Source organism: Calidris pugnax, unplaced genomic scaffold, assembly GCF_001431845.1.
Source record: "Calidris pugnax isolate Ruff unplaced genomic scaffold, ASM143184v1 scaffold178, whole genome shotgun sequence".
Taxonomy (NCBI): Eukaryota; Metazoa; Chordata; class Aves; order Charadriiformes; family Scolopacidae; genus Calidris; species Calidris pugnax.
In genome coordinates this window covers 5,151,361-5,176,797 of record NW_015090986.1, presented here as the reverse complement: position 1 = coordinate 5,176,797, position 25,437 = coordinate 5,151,361, and positions in this window count along the sequence as shown.

Sequence of the window (25,437 nt, the reverse complement as noted above, 5' to 3'; positions counted from 1 at the left end):
AATGTTAGAGATAAGTACATGAGGAGAATAGATATTTATGTTAGAGAGAGAAGAGAGACATAGGTGTTGGTATGTATTTGTTTCAGGAGTTATATGTTTCCAACAGGTGATAAGAAGCAAAAAGTCTGTGGATGTCTTCATCACAGTTTCTTTTTGAGAACAGTAACTTCAGAAAATTGATTTATCCTTTTAATTCTGTAATAATTCCAGCAGGGTAAAACCAGAATATTTGGAAATCAATTTGGTTTTTTGTTTTGTTACTTAAAAGCGACAAAACCTTTCCTCAGAGTCACAGGAGTGTTCCTCATCCAGGTCTCTTTTCATTGTCCTAGAAGCATGTCCTAGAAGCCTGAAGTCAGCTCTCTTCTGGAGGCAGTACTGAAATAAGGATAAAAGTTCTGGATCTGACTTCAACTTTTAACAATAAAAAGATAAGGGAAAACAGAAAATAAAGAGAAGGCAGGGAGGGTACTGAAAAAAAAAAAAGATCCTGTAAACTTCCCAGCTAATTCATCTGACATATTTTTTTTTATTTTTTTGGCCTTGTTGGGTTTTTGATTTTTTTTTTAATGTTGCCTTTATTATTGTTTGGGTTGCAAAGAACAGGCATACTCTTGTCAAATTATACCTGAACACCTTTATTTATGGTTTTGTTATTACTCTGTTTGGTCCCAGAAATTATGCATTCGCAGTAGTCAAAGAATTTTCTCTTGTTGCCTACTGGGACCGTGAGCAGCTTTATCTGTCATTAACTCATACCCTTTCCTGGATGTCTTGCTAGGATCTGCACCAAGCTGAACATAAGTTTGCTTTCTGCCTTCTTTCCCTTAAATAAGCTATTTGTGACAGTCAGGCATTCTATCTTCCAGCGACAGAGAATGCTAGGTGAATTAGTCACTATATCTTCCATCTGTATATCCTGAATCACTGTTTCTGTGCCAGATATTTTTGTAATGGAGACAGAATAATAGTTCCATGATGCTATCTTTCATTTTGCCCAGGGAAGTAAACAAATTCCTTAAATTGCAAAAAAGGAAACTGGGATACTCAACTGAATCAATTTCTTTCAGTTATTTGCACTAAATAAAGAATAATTAAAACAAACAAACAAACAAAACAAACACAAAACACCCAACCTTAAGAAAACCCACTCCCCGCAAAAAAAAAAAATAAAAGAACAAAAAAACCCACAGAAATAAAAGATGTGGCATTTTAGAGATGTCATTTGTTTATTTTCAGCAATTTTCCTCAGTCTCTTTTCCTAAAGGACTGATGACTGCCAGTATGGTAATAGAGTACTTGCTTCTGCCTGACCCCACAAATAGTAGCAAAATTCATTGTACCCACAGGTAATTTTCCACTTCTACCTGCACTTACAAGAAGCAGTATTAGCAGTATTTCTTCACATTTGCAGCACATTCGTTTTTCACAAAATCACTTTAAGATTAGATACCTCCATGCAGTGAAGTAAAAAATGCTGCACTCTCAAGTCTCTTGGGCAGACTGATGAGAATTCAGACTGAAGAACTGCAAAGGGGAATACAAGGGACCAGTTAGGTGGGGAGTATATGACTACTAATGGCATCATAGTGTTTTCTAAGGCCTGTGAATGGGACCAAGTTCCTGTTGGAGCAAGTATTGTAGATTCATGCTTAGGAAGACGTGTTCTCCAGATGAATTTGTAACCTAAATGAACAAAGTAGAAGGTGGACAGATAATGCCTTGGATTTGTTTCCTTCTCAAAATACCTTCCAATAGAAGGTAGGAGGGATGAAGAATACCAAGATATGAGTTATTTAACCAGGGCCACTCCAGGGGTTGATGGAAAAGCTAAGAAAGAATCCAGTTCAAGTCAGTAAGTGGCTGTGTGTCATCAAATTAAAATCCAGAACTGAGCACATGTTCCAGATCTTGTCTAATACCGGATCTGAAATTTTATCTGATACTTGTGGGAGGAACTGTGTAGGAAGAGAATACCATTACAATTTTTTTCTCTTTTCCGGTAGCAGTGCCAGTCAGAGTCTGGCCCAGGGCCTATTCTGAGGGAAGCACAGTATTGGGATCTGGCTTGCTAAAATCATTAGTCTTCTTGGTCATACTTCTATACATATCTGTAAAATAAAACTGATGAAAGTGCTGTAGAACTACTTCCTAGAACCCCGTGGGACTATCTGGGGGCATTTTGAAGTTACATAGTGAAAAACGTTACAGAGGAAACAAATAAACTTTGAGCAAGAAGGCAATAGTGCTCTCTCAGCAGGAATCAAGGGACTAATTTGTGCTGGTTTTCCTTTTTTAGTGGGCAACGAAAGCAATTAGATGCATATGAGAGAACAGAGACCTAAAACCAGACTCACAATACTGGATTACAGCTGCCTTGGACTTACTTGGACTTCATATACTGTTGTAATTCACAGTTTGCCTGCCGTGGTGTAGAGAGAACCATATGGTTGTAATTAGTGGCTATATGTGCTTTGGTTACTAATAATAGCCCTAGGTGCCCAAAGGGGTTTTGTGGTTTTAGTTTACAACTATCTACATTTATCCCTGGTGAAAGGCCTTTGCTGCTTGTTCCTCTCTTTATGTTTTGGTGAGTCACACCATGGAATGGATGAACAAGTAGAAAATTGTTATCATTGAATCAATCAGTGCTTCAGAATCTACAGGAAAGTACATGTGCTCATATGTGAGCATATATGAAATATATAATTAAATATTATATCAATGAACTAAATATACAGTTATATACTGATATTTATGTATAAAAGAATGTATAAGGAACTGAATAGAGGAAAAAATTAGGACTCTTTGGCACAGATAGGAGTGAGCAGGGTCTAAGGAAAGGAACATAAATGAATTTACAGTTAACATTTTGTAACAACACAGTGATGTGAAATGAGAGTTAGTTATACTGAGTAAAGTGCATATTCCAAAGCATGCAATAAAATTAGTTGTACTAATGAAACAAACATGGCATGTGGGATGGGCAATCAAAAGCTGGGTCAATAAATTTCAGCATGAATGTAATCTACGTAGAGCACTAACAGATAATGAGCTGGTGTAGCGCAGAAACTGAAACTTACAGGACAAAACAAAGGAGATAGACCTTTTTTAAATTCCCATACTCTTCAAAAGCAAAGAAAAACGTTTACCTAGATAATTAAAAGTAAGACTGTGCGAATCATAGTTATGAATGAAGAAAGAATGAATCCTTGTCTAAATTCAGGTACCAGGTGAATCACTCCTGTGTGGCAGTGAGAGCCCACACAGGTCTCTTAGTTCCTCTGCATATGTTTATGCCTCTATGGTTCCATAAAGGGTCTGACCTCAGTGACCTCTCTGACCTCTGACCTCAGTGATGCATTCTCTCCTAATAGTCTGTAACTTTGACCCAAACCATGTTTTCCTCAAGGACTATAGCAATGAGATTTTTTTGGAAAAGGGAATGGGAAAAGCTTTTTTGGAGAAAAACCAAACCAAACCAAAACAAAACAAATCCCCAAAACCAACAGCTGGAACATACCACTGCACTGTATCTCAACTCACTTCGCTAAAGCCCTAATTGCATTTAAGTTTTAATTGCTGTTTTCTTTCCATTCTTTTTCCCTGTTCATCACATTGTTGAGCCTGTATTCCACATACTAAGCTGTCTCTTCAATTGCTCGTAGAAGATAACTTATATATCTGTCTTAACTATCATGCAGTTGATAACTCTCAATAGGTTCAGAGTACACCCTGATGTTAGAATAGGCTTTGAATTGGAGAAGAATAAAGTTGTATAATAATTTCATCTTTTGTTTGTGTTAGACATACTGAAAGCTTTTTTCAGTTCATTAGATACCTAGTTTTCTTTGACAAAATAAGAAAAAAAACCCTGTATTTTAAACTCATTGGTTTTTACTCTTTCAGTTAGCAACAAATAAAACACTCAGAACATCAATGAAAGAACAAAGTGGAAATGGAACATTTAATAAAGTAGCAACACTGAAATTCCTCTGATACCTCTTTCTTTTCTGTTTCCTTATTCCAGGCTTCTGACCTTCAGAATACCCTTCTGTTAGATGAAAATAAATTTCTTTACAGAATATTTAGATTGAAACTTTGAAACAGGGAAATCCAAAACTGGTTGGAGTCAAGATCTGGCTGTCATATGGCCTCTGTGTGGTGGTGGCACCATCCTTACATGCATATAAAAGATAAATATAAATCAGCAAATAAAATCCCACTCCTTCCTTGTCAGTTTGACCATGTCATGCTTTCTACTGAAATCTATCACTGCATTCATCTTCTCTACTGTATTACTGAACCTTTCTTCATGATTCTTTTGCCTTCGTGTAAAGTTAAGGGGAAGGGAGTGTCTGTGACTACAAGATGTTTTTCTTAGGGGGCAGTGGGGGGAAGAAAGTATTTGGCCTTATTTTAAAATGGTATAGTGGCACATACTGTAAGAAAAGCATGAATGACTTCAAAGATTTCTTTTTTGTCACAGATACATGGCCTGCTTCTCTGTTATTGCAACTGGATAGGCAGGAATAACTCAACTAAAGCCAGTGAAGTTGCAGTGGTTTTGTTAAAGGGACATCGCAGCAATCCTCGCTGTAAACAAAGTGGATTTTTTAATCAATTTTTTTTTTTTTATTATTCCAGTGCAATTGTGATTTTGTTTGGTTACAGCTAATCAACATATCTTGTTTGGTTATACCAGATAAAATATCTTATTTTTAAAGGATCCCAGGTTCAAAAGCTTTTTATAATTTTGTGAAATTTTGACTGTTTCTTAAAAGGACTTTTTTGTTGTTATTTCCAACCCATTGCGTGTCAATCACAGTTTTCTAATTTTAACAGGACTACTGTCAGTACATGGAAGTATATATATGCTACATAACCAGGCACATGCACACCTTTCTTCAACTTTTTTTTTTTTTTCCAGAGACACTAACGAAAAAGAAAACCTAGGCACAGAAGAGTATTTTAGGTATAATTTCAATACATAAAATGGACTATTCAGCATGACCCTTTTGACCTGGCATCTCTTTATAGGCAAAGGAAAATAAAATTGTATATACCTGTTGAAAATATTAAAGTCTTGGTAGGGATGATGAAACTACATCATATTAATGATCTTTCCACATACATCAATAGATCCTGGTTGTGTACTCTAATATCCCTCAATTCAGGTGCAAGCATTGTCAGCTTCTCAAATGGCTATATTGATTTTGTTTTTCTTCCATGGATTTGAGACTAATAGTCTGAATTGAATGAATGGCCTTAAATCAATTTCCCTAAGCTATGGAGGATCTGGAAAACATTCTCGTTGTATTGGCTTGTTTTGCTCTATAATATACCTGGAGGTATTAGAGTCAGTGGGAATCTTTAGAGTACATCCAGGATAGAGGACATTTTACAGTAAAACAGCTTTTAATTCCATGGCACAGTTTAAAACTTGTATTGTAGAGCACTGGGAAGGAAACAAACCTTGTGCCCAGATGATGAGATCTGCATGTATCTGTTACTGAAGTGTCTTGGTGGGTGCTATCTGTTTGTGGTGCATATCTCCTTCCCCAGGAAGAGGCCAACAGAATTCAAGGGGCTCCGGTGCAGGAGAGGTGTTGCACAACATATCACTGAAATGTGCTGAGGGGCTAAGCCTTTCACAAGCGTGTCTCTGTTTTGTATATATTGATTACTTTTTACTGTGTACAGCACCAAGTTGACTCCAGAACAAAGAATTGCAAGGACAAAAGAATTCACAGCTCCAACTGAAACAACAGAGGCGTCTTAGTAGGTTGTGTGCAATTAATTGCAATCTGCTGGAAAAATCCAGTCCCGGGTAGCATCTGTATTTGATACGAAAGTGTCCTACACCTTCTGCCAGACAAATTCCAGCTACTAACTATTCCAAGATAACTGCCTACCTGTCTCAGCATAGTAACTCACTGTAATGTGTGATACTATTAGTTCATTACTATCACACAGAGAAGAAAACCAAGTACTAAATCACCATTGCTACTTCCTCTGTCATCCTAGCGGAGATATGCCAGCCAAATAACTGACCTAGGGCAGCTTTATTTAGCTTTTTGGTTCTGCTAGGATAATACTGAAATATCTTTTCTCCAGGTATTTTGGTATATTGAATTTTTACAACAGTAGTTTTCAAATTTTCACTTATTATTTTATTTTTTTAAGACACATGGGAAAATCTCATGAACAACACTGCTGGAGAGGGGCTTTCCTATTGTTTAGCATGTTAACACACTGAACATTATTTGATGGTGCTAAAAATAGATGCTTTAGGAACCAATGAAAATTCTGTAAGTGATAGTTTAAGCCTAGCCATAGTACCTCCCATATTTTACGCAATTTTCTTCTCTCTGTGCAATTGTTGCAAACAATCCTAGATATAATCACATTTTGGAGAATGAGAAGGAAGAGGAAATATATTTGCTGTATCTACATTTTTTCACTGTTGTGTTGTGCTTTGCTTTTCCTTGTTTTTAATGTATATGCATTACAGCTCTGTGGGAAAAAGATTATCTGGGGCTGGAAGCATATCTTCTGTGTTTCTTTCCTGCTAAGAGCAGATTGCGTGCTGCAGTAAAATCAAAGGAGTTATTATTAAAAAAGTACAAGATAAGCAATTCTGATAACAAGCTGATGTTTAAATGTTTAATACTCTGCATTGTTACATGCTACAGCAGAAGCTAAGGCTGTCTAGTCTTGTGGCAGTGCCCTAGATTCCCTTCCCTTTGTTCTACCCATGCATCATTTAGAGCTCTCTTGGGTGATACTGTAATACTGAGGAAATGGGAGAGTGAAAAGGCGGGGGGTGGGGTGGGAAGGAATGAATTCCCATAAAAAAGGAGCATAATATCTGGTGTCATGTGGTATATATTACCTGTATATGTTACATACAAAAGTACACAGCTTACACAAAACAGCATACAGCATTTTGACACACTAAAAAAGTATTCTCAAGCAAAAGTGGACCATATGTTTTTTTAAGAGAATTCAAAGCTCACAGTTTGTGGAAAAGCAATGCGCATAGATATTTTTAGAATGCTGCCATTTTAAGGTGTTTTCAGGGCTGCCTTTTCTAACCTTTTCTTTTCCATACATAGCAGTCTTCTCCACTGAAAACAGGTTCTTGCCTCAAGTAATTTATCTACTCTGTTGCTCTGTATCTTCAAAAATTGTGCTGTCCAGCTATTACAGACAGGATGTCTGAGACCAGAACTTCAAATCTTCAGAATATTGTTTGTGATGTGGGCCAATGGGGGAGGTATTTCTTTGAAGTATGCTGAACAACATAAAGCTCTCTGGATTTAATGGTAACAGTATTAATTACTAAGTGATAATTAGTGTAATAACACCTCTGAACATTATTGCAGTTATCACCTGAAGTGATCCTTTAACTATATTAATAAAGCACCTGGTAGTTTTTAATTTAACATTATAAGTGAAATTTCTTTTTCAGTATGTACAGTTTTTCTCAATTGTTGAAATGCATACATTTAGGATATGACAGTAAACATTTTAGAAGTTAACCAATAGACTCATGGAAAAAAATGGCTTAAATAACTCATGCATTTATATAAGAAGATGTGAAATAAACTCAAGTTTACGGGAAGAACTCATAAATGATAATTTCTTCAGTAAAGAGTGTACCCCAAAGAACAGAAACATCAGCCAAAGCTTTGGCTGATTTGCAAGCAAAAAAACCCATGGGATCATTAAGTGTACATAGCACCATTAAAAGACAGAGGGCACTGCAGCAGTATAAAACTACAACAGAAAGTTGCTATTGTAATGCACAGGATTACAGAAGCATCTCTTTTCCCTGTGCTTCTAATTTCACCAAAATGTTAACTTGTTCTTCTTCCATTTTTGTATCAAACTTTTTTCATGAGGTCACCTTTTATTTTTGCTGGTCCTGAAATGGTAAGAAGAAAAATCAATTCAAACTGTGTCAAACTTTCCAAATTACTGTGCTCAGTTCTCTTTGCACAACTGGTATGCCAAAGCCCTTTAACAATTGCCTCACCAAAAATGAAGGTTGCTTATTAGAGTGAGGGGTAGAGGGCTGCTGTTACAGATACCTTCAAAAACATTGAAATTATTAACTAAATGGTCCATTTTGTAATGTTTTATTATATTCTCAGTATATATTAGAATTAATATTTTATGTCAAAGGATGAATATTGAAATAGAAGGCAAATTTAGTGTATAATAAATTAGGGTCAGCTTCATCTTCCCAGCTTTGCCCTAAACTAGACAGATTACTTTGGACAGTTAACTTCATTTCCAACTACCAGAATATTCTTTCTCTAAAATAGCTGACGATATATATTGATGGAATAGACAAGACACGTAAAGAACTAACAATCTGTGCTCCTTCAGGACTCCCAGTTGATTAACTTAAATTCTTCCAGAGAAGGAGTTTGAAACAAAGAATTGGAGAATGAAAGCAGAAAAAAAATTTCTGGTTTCTGGTTTCTTTTTTCCCTTTTAAGTGGGAATCTGGTATTGGTAGTTGATTCACATGAACAAATGAGACTTAGAGCACTGCATAGTTGTCTTTGGAAGGAGCTAGGCATTCTGCTCCTAGAGCATAAGGTTACCCAAGAAATTAAAAACAAGTGGACAAATCATGTCAGTCTCATGGATCTTCATAGTCACATGACTTGAGTTCATATTCATAATATTCAAAAAAGCAGGCCCTTATAAACACTTTATAACACTGTTACGTTTCCATGATACAAAAAAGACAGTAGGAGCAAAAGGGTGGATTTTGTGCAGACGCCATCTCTATATCTTTTCAACTTTAAGTTTCCAAATCCTAAACTCTAAAATAAATCTTGAGACCTTTTACAAGGATAAGTGAAGGAAGGAATTTGTATTTTTGTAGAATACCACCACTAGTTTTTGTAATGTTTGCTTTCCAGAAGACAGTGACGGCCATTGGACTAAAAATGTGGGATTAGAAAAAATAGATTCAAAACTTGAAATTATTTTCTATTTTGGGGGCAAGGGAAACATTGGGCTCAGTCTGCATTGCATGAGAAACAGGGCACATATTTTAGAATACAAATCACGTAAACATCTACAAAGACTGTTTCTGGCAAGACTATCTGTATAAAAAAAAATAAAAAATATTAATGGCAAACAGTAGCTTTCAGATCTTTAATCTGTCATTCAAGTAACTGCTACAAGCCTGAGAAACAAGGGAAATGAGGCCAAAGGAAGAGCCCAGATTAGGAACCCACTTAAAATTAAGTAGAATCACTTAGTTGGGAGCTGGGGGGGCGCATATATATATATACACGCACACACACATACATACAAACACACATATATATAATCACATATATATTCATATACATAATTAGCTAGAACTATAAAAGTTAGGAACTTGTTTTTCTCATGCTCTTCCTCTCATGGAACAGGAATAAATTCAAAGCAGATTAAAATTTACACCTAGTTTATAGCTAACTGAATATTTTGATAGTTAGTGAACTGCATGCAGTCTTTAGATTACTGAATACAAGGTTGGAAGGTGTTGGTATAATTATAGGCCTTTTTTCGGAAGACAGCATGGGAAATTTAGTCTAGTGTTTCTGAAGAAGCCTGTATAGACTGACAAGAGGGATGAAATATTTTGTGAGATTTACTCATTTATCTAAAAATAAAATTACACATTGTTGTATAGTTGTGTTACAAAGCCTATCTACCACGCATCTTGCAGGTCTATCAAACTTACACACTGAAAATTATGTGACCCAAATGTTTAACATCATGTACCAGGTTGACTTGATTGGAGAAAGTAAGCAAACCTATAAACTGTCAGACTGCTTTAAATGATAGCTTCTGCAGGATGGAGCTGATTCTCTGTTATAATATTCTCTGACTAATAGTCCTTAGGAAGAATTGGTGGAAAAAGAGGAATGTTTCTATCGTTTCAAATATATATGTGTGTATATATATATGTGTATATATATATGTGTATATATATGTGTCTATACATATATATGTATCTACAAAAACCTTTATATTGCAACTGATGTTTAAGTGTGACTTTGTATGCGTGTTAAGCCCTGTAGTGGCAACGGAAGGTAAAGAGACTTGTTAAGCTGGCGAAATGTGATGAATATAGAACCAGATCCAAACAGGATATAAGTACTCAACAGTTACCAAAGTTCAAAGAGGCATCTCGTACATCTCTGTTCAGTTTTGCTTTGTTCTGGATGTACTAGTCTGCACAGCCTGAAAATTTGCAATTTCTACCTGTGTGTGTCCACAAGTACCCTACTAGAGAGTACTGAAACCTAGGTGTGCTCGGTTTCTATGTTGGATATTTACAGAGGTGCACAGGAGAAAGAAAGCATATTGGTGACAATGTTGTGTTACTCGGAAGCACCAAAACTATTCTGCACAGTGCTAATGCTGTAAGTAGAGACCCGTCAATACTTCCCTCTACTCCTGGCAAGTATTCCTCACCAAACTGACAGAATGCAGAACTTCATGTACTCTTCTCTTCTTTGTTACTGATTGTTTCTGGGTTTTTTTTTTTCCTTTGCAAAAGCCTGACCTTCCCATTTGCTTTCAGCGTATTTTTTGGTGTGCAGGATATGTAGAACTGCATTGATAAAAACATACAATTATTTTGAATTTTCTCTTGAAACTCAGTATGTTTCTTTCTAGAAACACTAATTTTACATGTTATCACTGAAATCATGATTAAAGGCAATATTTAATTTATTCGTAAACAGTGCATATATAAGGCTGGTGGAATTATAACAATGTTAATAAGAAAAGACTAAATGTATGCAGTTTAATCAAGAATTTTTCATGTAGATTTTTCTCCACAAAACAGTAAAATATTTAAATAAAATTATTTCTAGGTCTGGCTGTAATCATACACTACTGTTGAAGAATTGTATTTTTAGATATATATTTAGGATAGAACTGGGTTTTTTTCTATATATGGCCTCAGAGGCCCGATGGAAGAAGGGGAGTAAAGAAGAAAACAAAAATATTATACCACGAGGTGTTTGTTTGTGTTTTAGATGTAATTAGAGGGATCAGAGTAGGCATGAGGCACTAGGGACGATAAATAAAATTAATCGAGGGAAGCCCTAATATTTTGTAGAATTTGGCAAATTGCAATACTGCTCTGAATTAACTTGAGCAATTTCTCATTGTGCTGAAAATCTTGCCAGGTAAAAGGCAATTAATTAACCTAATTAATTAACCTAATTGCCTCTTAACTGGACTTGGATAAGTGGTCTCTAACTACCAAATGCCCATCAACTAGAGTTGCTTTTAGATCCCAAGGCTTTTGTGGTCTGGCTGCAAGCCATAGCAGACTTGTTTTCTAATTCCACAACCTTCTCTTCATGCAAAAGGTTGATCTGCTCCTGAGTCTCCATCCAGAGTCCCCGTCCTACCTTTTCTTAGCTGTTTCCCTGGAAGTCTGTGCTAATAAAAAGCTTATCAGGTCTGTATCTTCATACCTGTGCTGTCTGCACTGAGAACACTTTCTTCCTTATAATTCTGCCCCTAGGTGTCATTCACCACCTTTCAAATATGGTTTTTTCCTCTATGTTTTCCAGTTTTCTCTGCAAGCGTACCATGATTTTTTTTTTGGTTTTAGTTATTGTTGTCATGGTTGGGCTTTTAGACCCACATATGTTTTCTAGCAATTATGAAATGTGCTTGAACCATACAACTTGAGTTCTGTAGCCTTGACCTAGTTTTACTGTTTTACTTGGTCAGAATTAAAATTTTAATTTTAAAAGCCCAGCAGAGGAAGGTGCAACAAAACATTTACAATCTGTCTTCAAAAATTATTCAAAATGAAAGCAGTGAAATCTCTTAGAGTTATACCAGTTTACAAGTTGAGTCAATTGCTTCAGGCTCATTATCTTTGCACCATTTCCCACAGAACATAGTATGAGAATATTGCTAAAGGACTTGAAATACTGTATAGGAGTAATTCTGTGAGCTTCTGAAGATTGAAAAGACATGGTGTGCAACAGACTATGGGAGAAAGAGTACTAAAAGCAAGGAGTTCTTGAGAGAAAATTTTGTACTCCTGTTAATGCTAGAAATACATCCATACTGAAAATTTTATTTTAATTTCTCCAAATCCTAACCTCTTTATACTCAGACTGAATATTAGTAGTTACCACCTCTGTATGCAAGAAATAGTGTAGAAAGTGGTCAACACAGAAAATGTCAAATGTAAAAACAGTGAAGGCTGTGCAGTGTTGTTTGTAAGATTTTGTTCCATCTATTTTTATTAACTGCTGTTGTGAAAAAGAAGAATTTTTGTGTAGATTACATCTTTGTAAGACCAGTGGAAAATGTAGTTTAAAACTTTTCAATTGGCGATGCAACCTTAGTCACCATCAGCAAATTGAGCAATGTGGGCAAAAATTTAGGTTCTCCTTGTAGCAGCTGAAAGATTATGGACATGCAGCTATTTTATAAAATCAATCAGTTCTGAAATACTGGAAGGAACTATTAGCTGAACCTTCTATTTCTGGGGAAGGTCTCCAACAGATTACTTCTGCAATGAGATGAATAAAGATTAGAAGTCTCAAGACCATATTTTACTGCAACTTTTACCATCACTTGCAAAAGTGATCATTTACAGGAGAAGAAAGTTCACTTCATTTTAAGAGAGTCTAGTAAGTGTATGGGAGTAGAATAATGGATTTCACATTCACATTGAACAGCGAGACGCAGTCATCAAACAGACTGACTAAACAAATCATAGAAACCAGATGCTTTATCTTGTTTCTCGGATGCTATAATACTGAAAGCCATATATATATACACAAATTAGTGTCGTTAGTTGAAATGAGAGAGAGATTTATGCCAAATTCCTTAAACACAAGTCAGTGAACAAATTCAAAGCTTCTGTGGAGTTCAAAACCACATTTTTCAAATTATTTAAGATTTGTTTCTAACAGACCTTGTATATAAAATGAATGAACTTTTTTGTTTGAACAACATCAATATTATTACCTCCATCACTTGTCTCCAGGTAATAGAGAAGTCCAAACAGAACTGAATTGCAAACAAAACATCTGCCAAATTTCTCTGTAACTCCATCTAGTTTAACTGTGGAACCAAAATCTCTTCATTGAAATGTATAAAAGAAACAGACACCACATGCCAAAACAGAGCAAAGGTTTTACAGTATGGTTTATAAAAACACTGCTCCTAGCTATCGAATCATATTGTCTAGCACTGACATTGTTTAGAAGCATTGACTATTAAAGCTAGACACAAAATAGAAAAAAAAAAATTAAAGAATTCAGTGGGAATTCAAATTAGGGAAATTTACACAAAGTTGCTGTGATATGATATAACACTGGGAAAATTCAGATCCTGTGAGTCATAAACAGTAATCTTCTAAGGGATTTTAAAAGTTGTCTAAGCTAATAGGATCTGTGGTGCAACCCAAGATATTAACAGAAAGGGATATTCATAGCTAAAATAGCTTAGTCTACAGCCATGAAGAACTGAGAAATGCCCCTGTCTTTCTATAGCATCTCGAAACTATACATATGAGAGAAAGGTACACAGAAAAGAGCCACCACAAAGACGACTGCCTCAGTGCTTAAATAACAGCTTCCTCAAGCACTAGTGGGCTTTATGGAGCTGGAAGTTCTATTGGTATGATATTCATTAGGTGCATGCACACTTACCAAGATGGGCACCCAGTGAAGGAGTTCACAAAACAGAGTTGGGTTGCTGTGTAACAAAATTCTAACAGCTCACTTATTTAAAAGAGTGAAATGCCACAAGAAAAAAAGAAAAAAAAAAAAAAAAAAAAAAAAAGCCAACCAAAAAAACCCTCAAAACCACAAAAAAAATCCCACTCCTCACCCCCGAAAAAGCCCAAAAGAAAAACCAGGCAACTAACAAAACCAAAAAAAAACCAACAGCCATTTCAGCACAGAATTGTGGGATTCCCTGCTAGGCAAAAATGAAAATACAGTATCAAATACTTGTACTGTCAGCATTATCTGCATTGTGGATGCTACTGAACACCTGAGTGAGCATACTTGCTAGAAGCATGAATATTTTTCTCAACATTTTCTTCTGTATGCCTACTAGTCCTTGACTGAAAGTATCTAAGTGGTAGATACTAGTATGTAAGTTGTCAAGGACACAGCTTCCAAGGAACAATGTCCTGTAGGCTGCATCTATTTCTTCACTTGAAAACTGAATGGACAACTTACATCATCTGCTAGATCTCTCCAAAAGGCACTATTTTCCCTGTTATTAGGCAAATATGCAATGGATGTTTAATGTTCTTCCTGAACTGGGATCTAAAATGTAACTTCCATAACTTTAGCATAGACACTGAAAGATATCCTCACCAAACTCAAGTGTTGCAGTTTAAATTTTCTATTGTAGCCTCCTCTTTGCCATTGATATCCCAGTGACTGAAATATTATTAGCCTCCTGCAGAGACATCTCAAGTGTACAGTCCTCATTCATCAAGGAGCGCAGATAATTGAAGCAAACCACATGTTTCACAGCACCATTTCCTGTGATTCTCACTGGTGTGTATTTGGCTTTTCCTGTGACCTCTGTTTTACTTAGATACTTATATTTAGACTGAAATGGAGGCTACCTGCAATATTTTTGTTGAAGGAATTGGAGATAATCTTTTATGAAATGACTAATTTCTACATTTACTATCTCCACATTGCATTTTGTTTCTTGTTTTATTATGCATATAGCTCTTTGATTTCAAGAAAAGTTCCTAGCTGTGATGGAAATTCCTAGTCCCAAATCATTCTTATGGATTCTTGGCAGTTCTGAATTACAGTCTGTCATGTGTCCTCTTTCTTTTAATAGAACTAAGAAGGTGTATGTGGCAGCAATAAGTTGAAATTTGTACTTTCAAAGAACAGAAGTATCAGATTTTGTGTGCTGCAGTACACACAATTTCTCTGCCTGTGACAGTGGTAGATGTCAAAATTGGAAGCAGCACAGGATGCTTGTCATCCTGAATTTGGAGGTTTATAAGCTGTAAATCCAAATCCCTCATCCTATCAGAAACTGTTGCTTATGTAGTCTACCTTTGAAAAGCTGGAATTTTTTTTTTACCATCAATGGTCATTATGGTCAACTATGATGATTGAAGCAATGCCACTTTCCCTCTCCATGAGCAATACTGATGAGTGATAATTTTTATGTGAAAGAAGAAAATGTTGAATATCTAAAGGTTTATGCTAAAGTAGCTGTAGAACAGAGATAGTTTTTCTGAAGAGAATACTGTTTTAGTGTTTGCGGTGGAACAATCATGCCACAGGTTGTACCTTCCTACCTAGCTGGAAACTCACTTGAACATTCTCCCTTAGCTTCTCATCATTTCCCTGGGACGTAATCCATGGCATGAGGAAAAGTTTTCTTTATCTGGCTAAGAACCACAACTGAGAGTCTGAACCATCTAGCCTTTAAGTTTTTGGATATTATAAAAGCAGAGACAATTTCTACTGTCTCTGGTTTCTACTATGCTATTTTTGAGTTGGTATTTTATAAGGATCCTGTGCCTATGCCCAGGTATGTGTTAGTGGCTGAGTGTGGTTAATGGCTGGGCTATCTATCGTGCCTTCCAAATCCCAGAATCGTGGGTGTGTTTTCTGATAGCTGGTCTCTAGTTCTTATCCTAAAACATAACCCTGTTTTAATTTTACAGACAATGTTAAAGTATGCGCTATTGATAACCTTAAGATAAATCTTTTGTAATCATTCAATATTTGCTTGCTTTAGCTGAAGGAAACATCTGCAGACACTTTTTCGTAGTTCAGTGAATTTAATTTTCTTTTTAAAGTCTTCAGCAAAATATATGTACATACCATTTCCTTCCTCCCTAAAATATCTGGAAAAAAATGAAATTAACAAAGGACTTCCAATTAAATGTATAATATTCACCCTGTATTTCCTGGTTCAGTACACTGTAAAAAGAACCTAGCCTTATGACACCTGGTTCTGGCTTGCTACCAATAGATAATATTGTTTCTCCTGCTGCCTTCTTATTTGAAACCTTTTTTTTTCTCCTTTCTAAATAAAGAATAAAAAGCAAGGCACTTTTAACTTTTTTACTTTCCATCCAGATGTCCTATTTAAACATTGGCAACCAGCCAGAAACATAAGTCAGAATGGAAAAACTATAAAAATCTCCCCATCACCTTTTGTGTCTTGCCTTATGAACACTAATGTAGCTTTTTATTCTAATTTTAGTTTTTTAAATGCTAATATCTGAAGGCCAAAGAACATCTGTCCCATTACTGAGGGGCAGTAACTAATGTTACTGTTATGTAGTCATTTTTTTGTAGTCATATTTTGAAACCCATTCAGGCAAAATAATGTTACCAGTTCCTCATTTGTCCAGCTCTGAGGTGGCTTCAGATGAACTGCTTGTTAGGACTTTAGGGACAGAAATGACCAGAAAGTTTGTTTTCTGTTTGATTTAGTTTAGAAAACCAAATCTCATTGAACTACATGGGTAGCATCATTCAATGGCTTGAAGAAAAGCAGGAGAAGAGTGCTTTTCCTCCAGAACTGCCAAGACTGGCTTTTCAGATATAGGTTTATCTGGTCACTGTAGAGAATGCTCAAAAATACTGCCATAGTTGAGGTCATTCCTCAGTTTGGAGTGTTGAGCATCCACTGAATGCAAACAACAACCAATGTCAGCCCCGCAGCACTGAGGAGTTTTAAACTTACCATCTGACATCTGATTGGCATTGGATCAAACCTTTTTTTTCCCCCCTCAGATGGTCTCAAATTATTCAAAGCTGAATCTGATATAGCTTATTAAAATGTGTATGTGTGTTTTTCAGTAGTCAGAGTATATTGTACCAATTTCCAAATAAAATTTTTCCTGCATGTAGGATTTGGTCAGATCTGGAATGGAAAGTTGGCATCTTCATTCCCTCCTCTTTCACTGTTTGCTTTTTGGTTGTTTTTTTTTTTGGTGTGTATTTGTTGTGTTGTTTTTTTATTTTTCTTTTCTGCTTTTCATCCTCTTTCTTTGTACTCTCAGATGTTTAACTTACAAATTTCTACTCCAAAAGCCAGGAAGTATTTTAAAAATTAGTTTGCTTGCAATAACTTGGGAAACTCTAAGAAGCAGAAGGGCTTTAAAATCAGACATTATGAAATTTTATACTACCTTTTGAGTCACCCCTACTCCCTCCTGAGGGTCTGTATAAATAGATAAACCACAGTATCATAGAATCATAGGATCATAGAATCATAGAACAGTTTGACTCGGAAGGGACCTTAAGGATCATCTAGTTTCAACCCCCCTGCTATGGGCAGGGACACCTTCTTCTACACCAGGTTGCTCAGAGCCCCATCCAACCTGGTCGTGAATACTTCCAGGGATGGGACATCCACAGCTTCTCTGGGTAACCTGTTCCAGTGCCCCAACAACCTCATAGTAAAGAATTTCTTCTAATATCTAGTCTACATCTAGCCTCTTCCAGTTTAAAACCATTACCCCTTGACCAATCACTCTACTCCCTGATAAAGAATCCCTCCCCATCTCTCCTGTAGGCCCCCTTTAGGTACTGGAAGGCTTCTATAAAGTCTCCCTGGGGACAGCTCTTCTCCAAGCTGAACAACCCCAACTCTCTTAGCCTGTCTTCACAGGAGAGTTGCTCCAGCCCTATGATCATCTTCATGGCCTTCCTCTGGACCTGTTCCAACAGGTCCATGTCCTTCCTGTGCTGAGGATTCCAAAACTGGATGCAGTACTCTGTGTGGTGTCTCACCAGAGCAGAGTAGAGGGGTAGAATCACCTCCCTAGACAGGCTGCCCACATTAATTTTGATGCAGCCCAGGATGCAGTTGGCTCTCTGGGCTGCCAGTGCATGTTGATGGCTCATGTTGAGCTTGTCATCCACCTACACCTCAAAATCCTTCTCCACAGTAACTCAGGTGGTGACTCTCTGATCACAGTTGATCACAGTTGGTCACCTGTATTTTACTGTCTGTATGTATGTACCTAAGCCTTTGTAAATGCAATGGAATGAAAAGTATGCCACAGTAAATAGCCCCAAACTGTCTCTCAAAACATTTGCATGGCTCCAGTAAACAGGAAGGGTGTTGTGTGGTGGGTTTTTTTGCACTTTTAAGGTGAGCTCTGCTGACACGTTTTACTGCCATTTGCATGAGCTAGGAGTACACAAACAGACAATTAAGGCTGATGTTTTATAGATTTTTTAAATTGTAGTAGCTCCTTTCTTTTGTAGTCCTTTGTCTGTACTCAAAAGTTAGGTGCTGTTTAAATCTCCTCCAGTTGTCCTCCGTGCTCCTGGAGCATTCCAATTCTAGTGAGGTTTTCACAGCTCCATCCCTGTGCTCAAAGTATTTCTATCTATATGATTTATTCCTGGCACCATTGGCTCTTCATGGTTACTCAGAGCCAAGGACTCTAACAGAGTTCTGCTTCCTCCAGTGTTTCACTTCGAACTGATTGGAATTGTAGAACATGATCCCCTGCACAAGGAAACAGCTTATTTCTAAAGGCTTTTCTGAGAACATCTTACATACAAGACCTCCTGCATAGCCGGAATATAGAGCTTCATTATCTGTCAGGGAAGAATGCCACAGACGTGCAGACAGAGAAACAAATGCAGAAGGGGTTACACCAGGATGAATTTACATTTCGGATGGCTGGACAGGAGAGCATCTTAAGCTGAATAAGGAAGTGCTGGAACACCTTCTCTCAGTAAGTGCTGAATAAATACATGTGAAATTTATTCTTGGAAGTTCCTAGCTGTGATTGTTCTGAGCAGCCTGTGGAGAGTTAGACCCCAAAGGATTTGGGGGCAGATTTTAAAAAGAGTGCAGGTGCTCATGAAATTTCAAACCATGGAATTCTCTAATTCTCGGCACAGTGTTAGGGGGAATAAGGCACCTAGGTATGTTAGAAAGTCCCGGTGGGAACCTGTTGTTTACAGTTGGGCAATTTAGAATGAGGGCCTCTGTGCTTGGAGATTTAAAAGTGCTGAACTCCAAGCCCATCATTAGTGCATTGAGACAGTTATTGTACCTTCCACTTGTTCACTCAGTTGATGTTCATGTTTGTGGGAAAGGAAATATACAGAGGGATGTTTTTGGAAATCTAGAAAAAGTAATATGGCTGCTTACAATGCATGACTGAGGCAGTTCTTCTTACACACAAGGACAAGGGCCTAGAAAATAGAACTATATCTACAAATATGTATTTTTAAGGCTAGGACATTTTTATGCCCATGTGTATGTGGGACCTGAACACAATAGGTTTGGACATTGTGTTTCATGAGTAATTTACTGAACTCAGAGTCACTTCACCAGAGACAAGCAATTTCTTATTTAACTGGGAGATGTCTTGTCCAGTCAAGGGTGTCATACGTAACTAGAAGTTCTGCCTCTCCTCAAAATTTTGCAATTTCCGTGGCTCAAATAAAAACTCAGAAAGGTAATTTCTATGTACATGGTGGGTTTCTCAGTTAAACATGCTATGGTTTTGTATGGTGTTAGGATTTGCATATTATTTTGAGAAACTTCATAAGTGAGTTACACAGGTTTCTGGCAAAGTATATGTACAGTTTTCAACTCACTTATAACTGATCAGCAAAGAGGTACACTTCTTTACAATGTTACGCATTGTATGTACACAGTAGAGATTGTTTTCAGTAGAAAGAATTTTACAGTCAGACTATGGACAATTCTTGAATGCTGCTAATACAGTGAAGGAGCTCTAGATATCACTAAGAGAGCTCTCTATTGTAGTAAATTAAACTGACACTATACCTGACATCCCTGATTTAACAATACATCCATCTATTTGGAAACTTCATGAAATTAATATCAAAAAGGTTGCAAAAAATTGGCCATTTAATCACACTTTTTTTCATCTCTGTATTCTAATAAATCTTCTTTATTCTAAGAAGTTCTTAAAGCATTTTCTGCTAACCCACATAATAGCTGAGTCTTCTCTAAAGAGCCAGGGAGTTCCAATATTCTATTTCACTTACAATAAGGCAATATGACCAGCGTAGATTATCTCCAGATTGCAAGAAAAAGGTTATTCAAAAGAAACACATCATAAAAAGGGGAAAACTCTAGCATCCAAATTCCTCAGCTGCAGGAATGACATGTTGAGACCATGGGGAGTCAGATACATGCTTTCTTACTTCCAAAGTAAGCTCAGGAGCATCTAAACCATCTTAAAGTTACATCTGGGCTATCCCTTGCAGACCCTATATTCTCCAGACTGTACATAGAACCGTGGAACAGATGAATGTATCTGTAGAATTAGTCTCTTCAGCTCCCACTTGGATTCAACAAAGATGTTAAATGTATGAATGGAAGAATGCACTAATCTTCATTGGCTTGTTTTGAAGAGGTCTACTTCCTAAGTCAACAAATCAGAGAGCAAGCTGTAGTACACAAATCTGTGGTGTATTTGACCTTAGGACTCAGTATTGTACCATCCAGAAGTTCAGCCTTTTTTGACATGGTATTATAAGGCAGAAAAGAATTTCCAAAGTTGTGGCGCTTTGAGAAACAAATTGAACAACGACTCCAAAGAATACTCCTGTTCTAGTAACAATTAAAAGTAGAGGCATTAATATCAAATGCTGGTATTCATTACACAATTTAACATGAAAAAACATGTTTTTCTAAATGTACCTAGATCTGTCTCTTTTAACTGCTTGTGTGAGAGTTAAAAGCTTGTAATTCCTTGTGCTTTTGTAGCTCTTGTAGGGGCACTTGCTTACTATCATCATGGAAAAAACACATCTACCAGATACCTAAAACTTAGATTGGTTTTCAAGTCCACAGGGCTGTTAAACTTAAAAGAACTATGTACACTTTCCCCTGGTGGTTAAAGTAACCCCTTCCAAGCCTCCAAATATGGACTTATGTCAGCATATCAAAATGAAGCCAAACCCTTCAAAGTGACACAGTAGGATACATAGCAAAGGGTTAGGCAGATGGCAGATTCCCCTTAGTGAAACTGGATGATTATGTAAAACGAAAATAAAAAAGTTCCCAGCACATATGGCAGGAGAATTTGAGAACTGGTGCCTGCAAGAGTGAGAGAAAAGATATTCCTCCTTTTAGCTGCTGGGTAGAGGGAAAAACAGTTCTCAGCAGCTTAATCACTGCCTTCCTGGATTCAGAATCTGGCCCTGGATACAAAAGAAGGCTTTTTTCCTGCAGCAGAGCCATACCTTCAAAAAGTAGAAATTTTAAGTCTCTTTTTATCAACTTAGTAGTTCATAAGCTTCTCTGATTGCTTTAATCACAGGGAAATGAGGACGGATAGTTATCACAGCAAGGTGCACCCTTCAATATGACCAGTGTATTTAACATTATTAGTTCAATTTCCTATTACAATTTGTATATGAACCAATTATTTTTTCTTTTTTTTTTATATTTGAAAAGATTACAAAAAGTTATTTCATTGTTTTATGCACACAAATTTTAGCCAGTGGATTGCTCATTAATTGTTTGCTATGCTATTTATAATTTACATTTCCTAATCTCTCTGTTATCGGTGTCTGGCAGTATTGTTCTGTTGCCTCATTGGATAGAAGAAATCTTAAGGAAGTATAGGGAACACAAAATAGAAACACTTGTAGGAAATGATGTATTGTATATTTATAAGTATATATATACACACATAAAAATATTTCTACAAAAGGCTCTGGTGATACATACTTTCCTTTGACAGACTAAACTGTTGTTGGCATGAACATTTTGGAAAGAAAGTAAAAAGACACAGTGCTGTCAGTATTGCATGGCATTTTTGTACCTCAGCCTGTGCTGATGAATACCTATTCCCAATGTCATTGTTGTCATTATAATTTTCTGGTTTTTGCTGTCCTGTTTAGCGTTAAGTGTATAGGCGCTCACTTAAGCTAAATAACTTTTGTAAAATGAACAGTCAATATCTTCCTAAGCACACTATAATATGAAAGGTTAATGGCTGAATTAAAGGCTGATATAAGTCTCAAGAAATAACTACAACTATACTGCAGACTAATTTAGACAATGGTTAATAAAAGAAAAAAATATAACACTCTCGGAACATTTAGAGATTTCCATTATTTTATTTTACTGTTATAGAATGGGTATCTAATTTTGTCATATTGCCATACATCATGATGATCTTACCATGTGGGTTTTTTTAGGATAAAAGTGTAGGCAGATATTTGAGTGTAGCTAAATGAATTACTTTATCTACGAGCTACTGGTACCCTTCTCTTTTAGCATCCTTATTTCACTGAATCTCAGAATCACAGAATAGTAGGGGTTGGAAGGGATCTTCAGAGAACATCTAGTCCAATCCCCCGTCAAAGCAAGTTCACCTAGACTGGCTAGACAGCAACGCATCCAAGTGGGTTTTGAATATCTCCAGAGAAGGAGACTCCACATCTCTGGGTAGCCTGTTCCAGTGCTCTGTCACCCTCAAAGTAAAGAAGTTTTTCCTCATGTTCAGACAGAATTTTCTGTTCTCCAGTTCATGCCCATTTCCCCTTGTCCTGTCACCAGGCGTCACTGAAAAGAGTCTGGCCTCATCCTCTTGACACGCACCCTTTAAATATTTATAAACATTGTTGAGAATCATCAACATAACTCTGCTAAAAAAAACCAAAAGAAAACTATACAAAAAACCACCCCCAGCATTTCTAAACTATGTCTCTAAGCACTATGTCAACCCATCTTTTGAAAACTGCCAGGGATGGTTCTCAACCACTTCCCTGGGCAGCCCATTGCAGTGCTTAATATCCCTTTCAGTGTAAAAATTTTTCCTAATATCCAATCTGAACCTCCCCGGGTGCAACTTGAGGCCATTTCCTCTTGTCTTACTGCCTGTGACTTGGGAGTCGAGACCAACCCCCGCCTCTCTACAATCTCCTTTGATGTAGTTGTGGAGAGCAATAAGGTCTCCCCTCAGCCTCCTTTTCTCTAGGCTAAACAATCCCAGCTCCCTCAGCCACTCCTCACAAGACTTACTCTCCAGACCCCTCACCACCTTCGTTGCCCTTCTCAGGACTCACTCCAGCATCTCATTGTATTTTTTGTGGTAAGGGGCCCAAAACTGGACACAGTACTTGAGATGGGGCCTCACCAGTGCTGAGTACAGGCGGATGATCACTTCCCATTTCCTACTCACCACACTGTTCCTGGTACAGGCCAATGTTTTGTTGGCGTTCTTGGCCACCTGGGCACACTGCTGGCTCATGTTCAGCCAACTGCCAAACAACCCCCCAGGTCCTTTTCTGCCAGGCAGCTCTCCAGCCATTCTTCCCCAAGCCTGTAGCTCTGCAGGGGGTTGTTGAGACCCAAGTGCAGGACCCGGCACTTGGCCTTGTTGAATCTCATCCCACTGGCCTTGGCACATTGATCCAGCCTGTCCAGATCTCTCTGCAAAGCCTTTCTACTCTCCAGCAGGTTGACACTGCCACCCAGCTTGGTGTCATCTGCAAACTTACTGAGAGTGCACTCCATCCCCTTGTCCAGATCATTTATAAAGATATTAAAGAGGACTGGCTCCAATACTGAGCCCTGTGGGACACCACTCGTGACCGGCCGCCAACTGGGTTTAACTCCGTTCACCAACACCATCTGGGTCCAGCCCTCCAGCCAGTTTTTAACCCAGCGGAGGGTATTCCCATCCAAGCCATGGGCAGCCAGTTTCTCCAGGAGGATACTGTGGGAGACTGTATCAAAGACCTTACTAAAGTCCAGGTAAGCAACATCCACAGCCTTTCCCTCATCCACCAAGCCTGTCACTTTGTCATAGAAGGACATCAGGTTTGTCAAGCATGACCTGCCTCTCATGAACCCGTGCTGGCTGGGCCTGATCACCTGGGTGTCCTCGTAAGAGAAGTGCTCCAGTCCCTTGATTGTCTTTGTAGCCCTTCACTGGACTCTTTCCAATAGTTGTCTGTCCTTCTTGACTTCGGGAGCCCAGAAATCGACTCCAGATGTGGCTTCACCAGGGCAGAAGACAGGGGGAGGATAACTTCCCTCAACCTGCTGGCCATGTTATTTTTAATGAACCTCAGGAGACCATCGGTCTTCTTGGCCACAAAAGCACATTGCTGGCTCATGGTCAACTTGTCCACCAAGACTCTCAGGTCCCTCTCTGCAGGCCTGCTTTCCAGCAGGTCGATCCCTAATCTGTACTGGGGCACAGGGATATGCTTCGCTTAGTTCAAGACCCTACACTTGAATTTCATTAGGTTACTCTCTGCCCAACTCTCTAGCCTGTCCAGGTCTTGTTGAATGGTGGCACAGCCTTCTGGTGTGTCAACCACTCCTGCTTTTCAATAGAAGGAACCACATCTAGCTGGTCCTTGCATTATTAGACCAGGTAAAAATGGAAGCATGTGAGCTGATGATTTTGGTCTAATGAAGGACCAGCAATGGATAATCTTATTGATCTAGACACAAAATGCATAGATCACTGAAAGAGAACAGAATACTATACACTAGCACAAAAGATAAAGCTTACTTAATGATTTGTGAAATGGAAAATAATCGCCATTCTGAGTGCTAGAAAATCTGTTTGTAAGTGCTAGTAAACATAACCAATTTTCTATCACAGTTGTTTCCTAATGGCAGCACTGCTCCTAAGCTTCTTGCCCTACCTCTTCAGAAATGAAATATTGTTACAGTAAATTATTTATGAAGTCTTCATAATAACACCTATAGAAGCAGCTGCTACTATGGCAAACACCTTTATTGACCCATTGTCTGCTTTGCCTCAGGATGGAAAACTAACTAGTTGTGAATTACATAAAATGGCTGCCTCCTTGGGAAATACAGTTTCAATAATGCATGACTTAAACAGCACACTGTGCTATTTATTCTTTACCAGAATTACCTGCTACTTTCCACTGTCTCCATTCCATAGTTTGGAATATACATCGAGATAAGGTCAGTACGTATTTAAAAGGAGGCACCACTGGTAAAAAGACGGTCTCTTCCACATCAATTGCTCATTGGGAAGGCAGAAAGATAGAATAGATGGGCTCCTCATTTATTGAAAAGAATAACCTATGAGTTTAGAAATTTGCTTATTGGTCCTATTTTATTTTTATCTTGCTACCCAGTTGTTTTATGAGCTATCATTGTAAAAAGGTAATTTTTAAACTAGGAAGGGTCCTATAACTACAAATTAAGTGTTATTCTCCCAACTTAGAGGCCTTATAAAATCTTCTCTCTCATACAAAATATCATGCAAATGGAGAAAAAAAAAAGGTGAGGTTTTTTCCTGCAACTCAAACCAACTATTTCTGCAAAGGTCTGTATCCACACTTCACCTCAAAATTGTTCTTTACATGGGGGAAAAAACCTCATTGACCAGCCCTAATAGAATATGTTAAATCCCAACTTTTT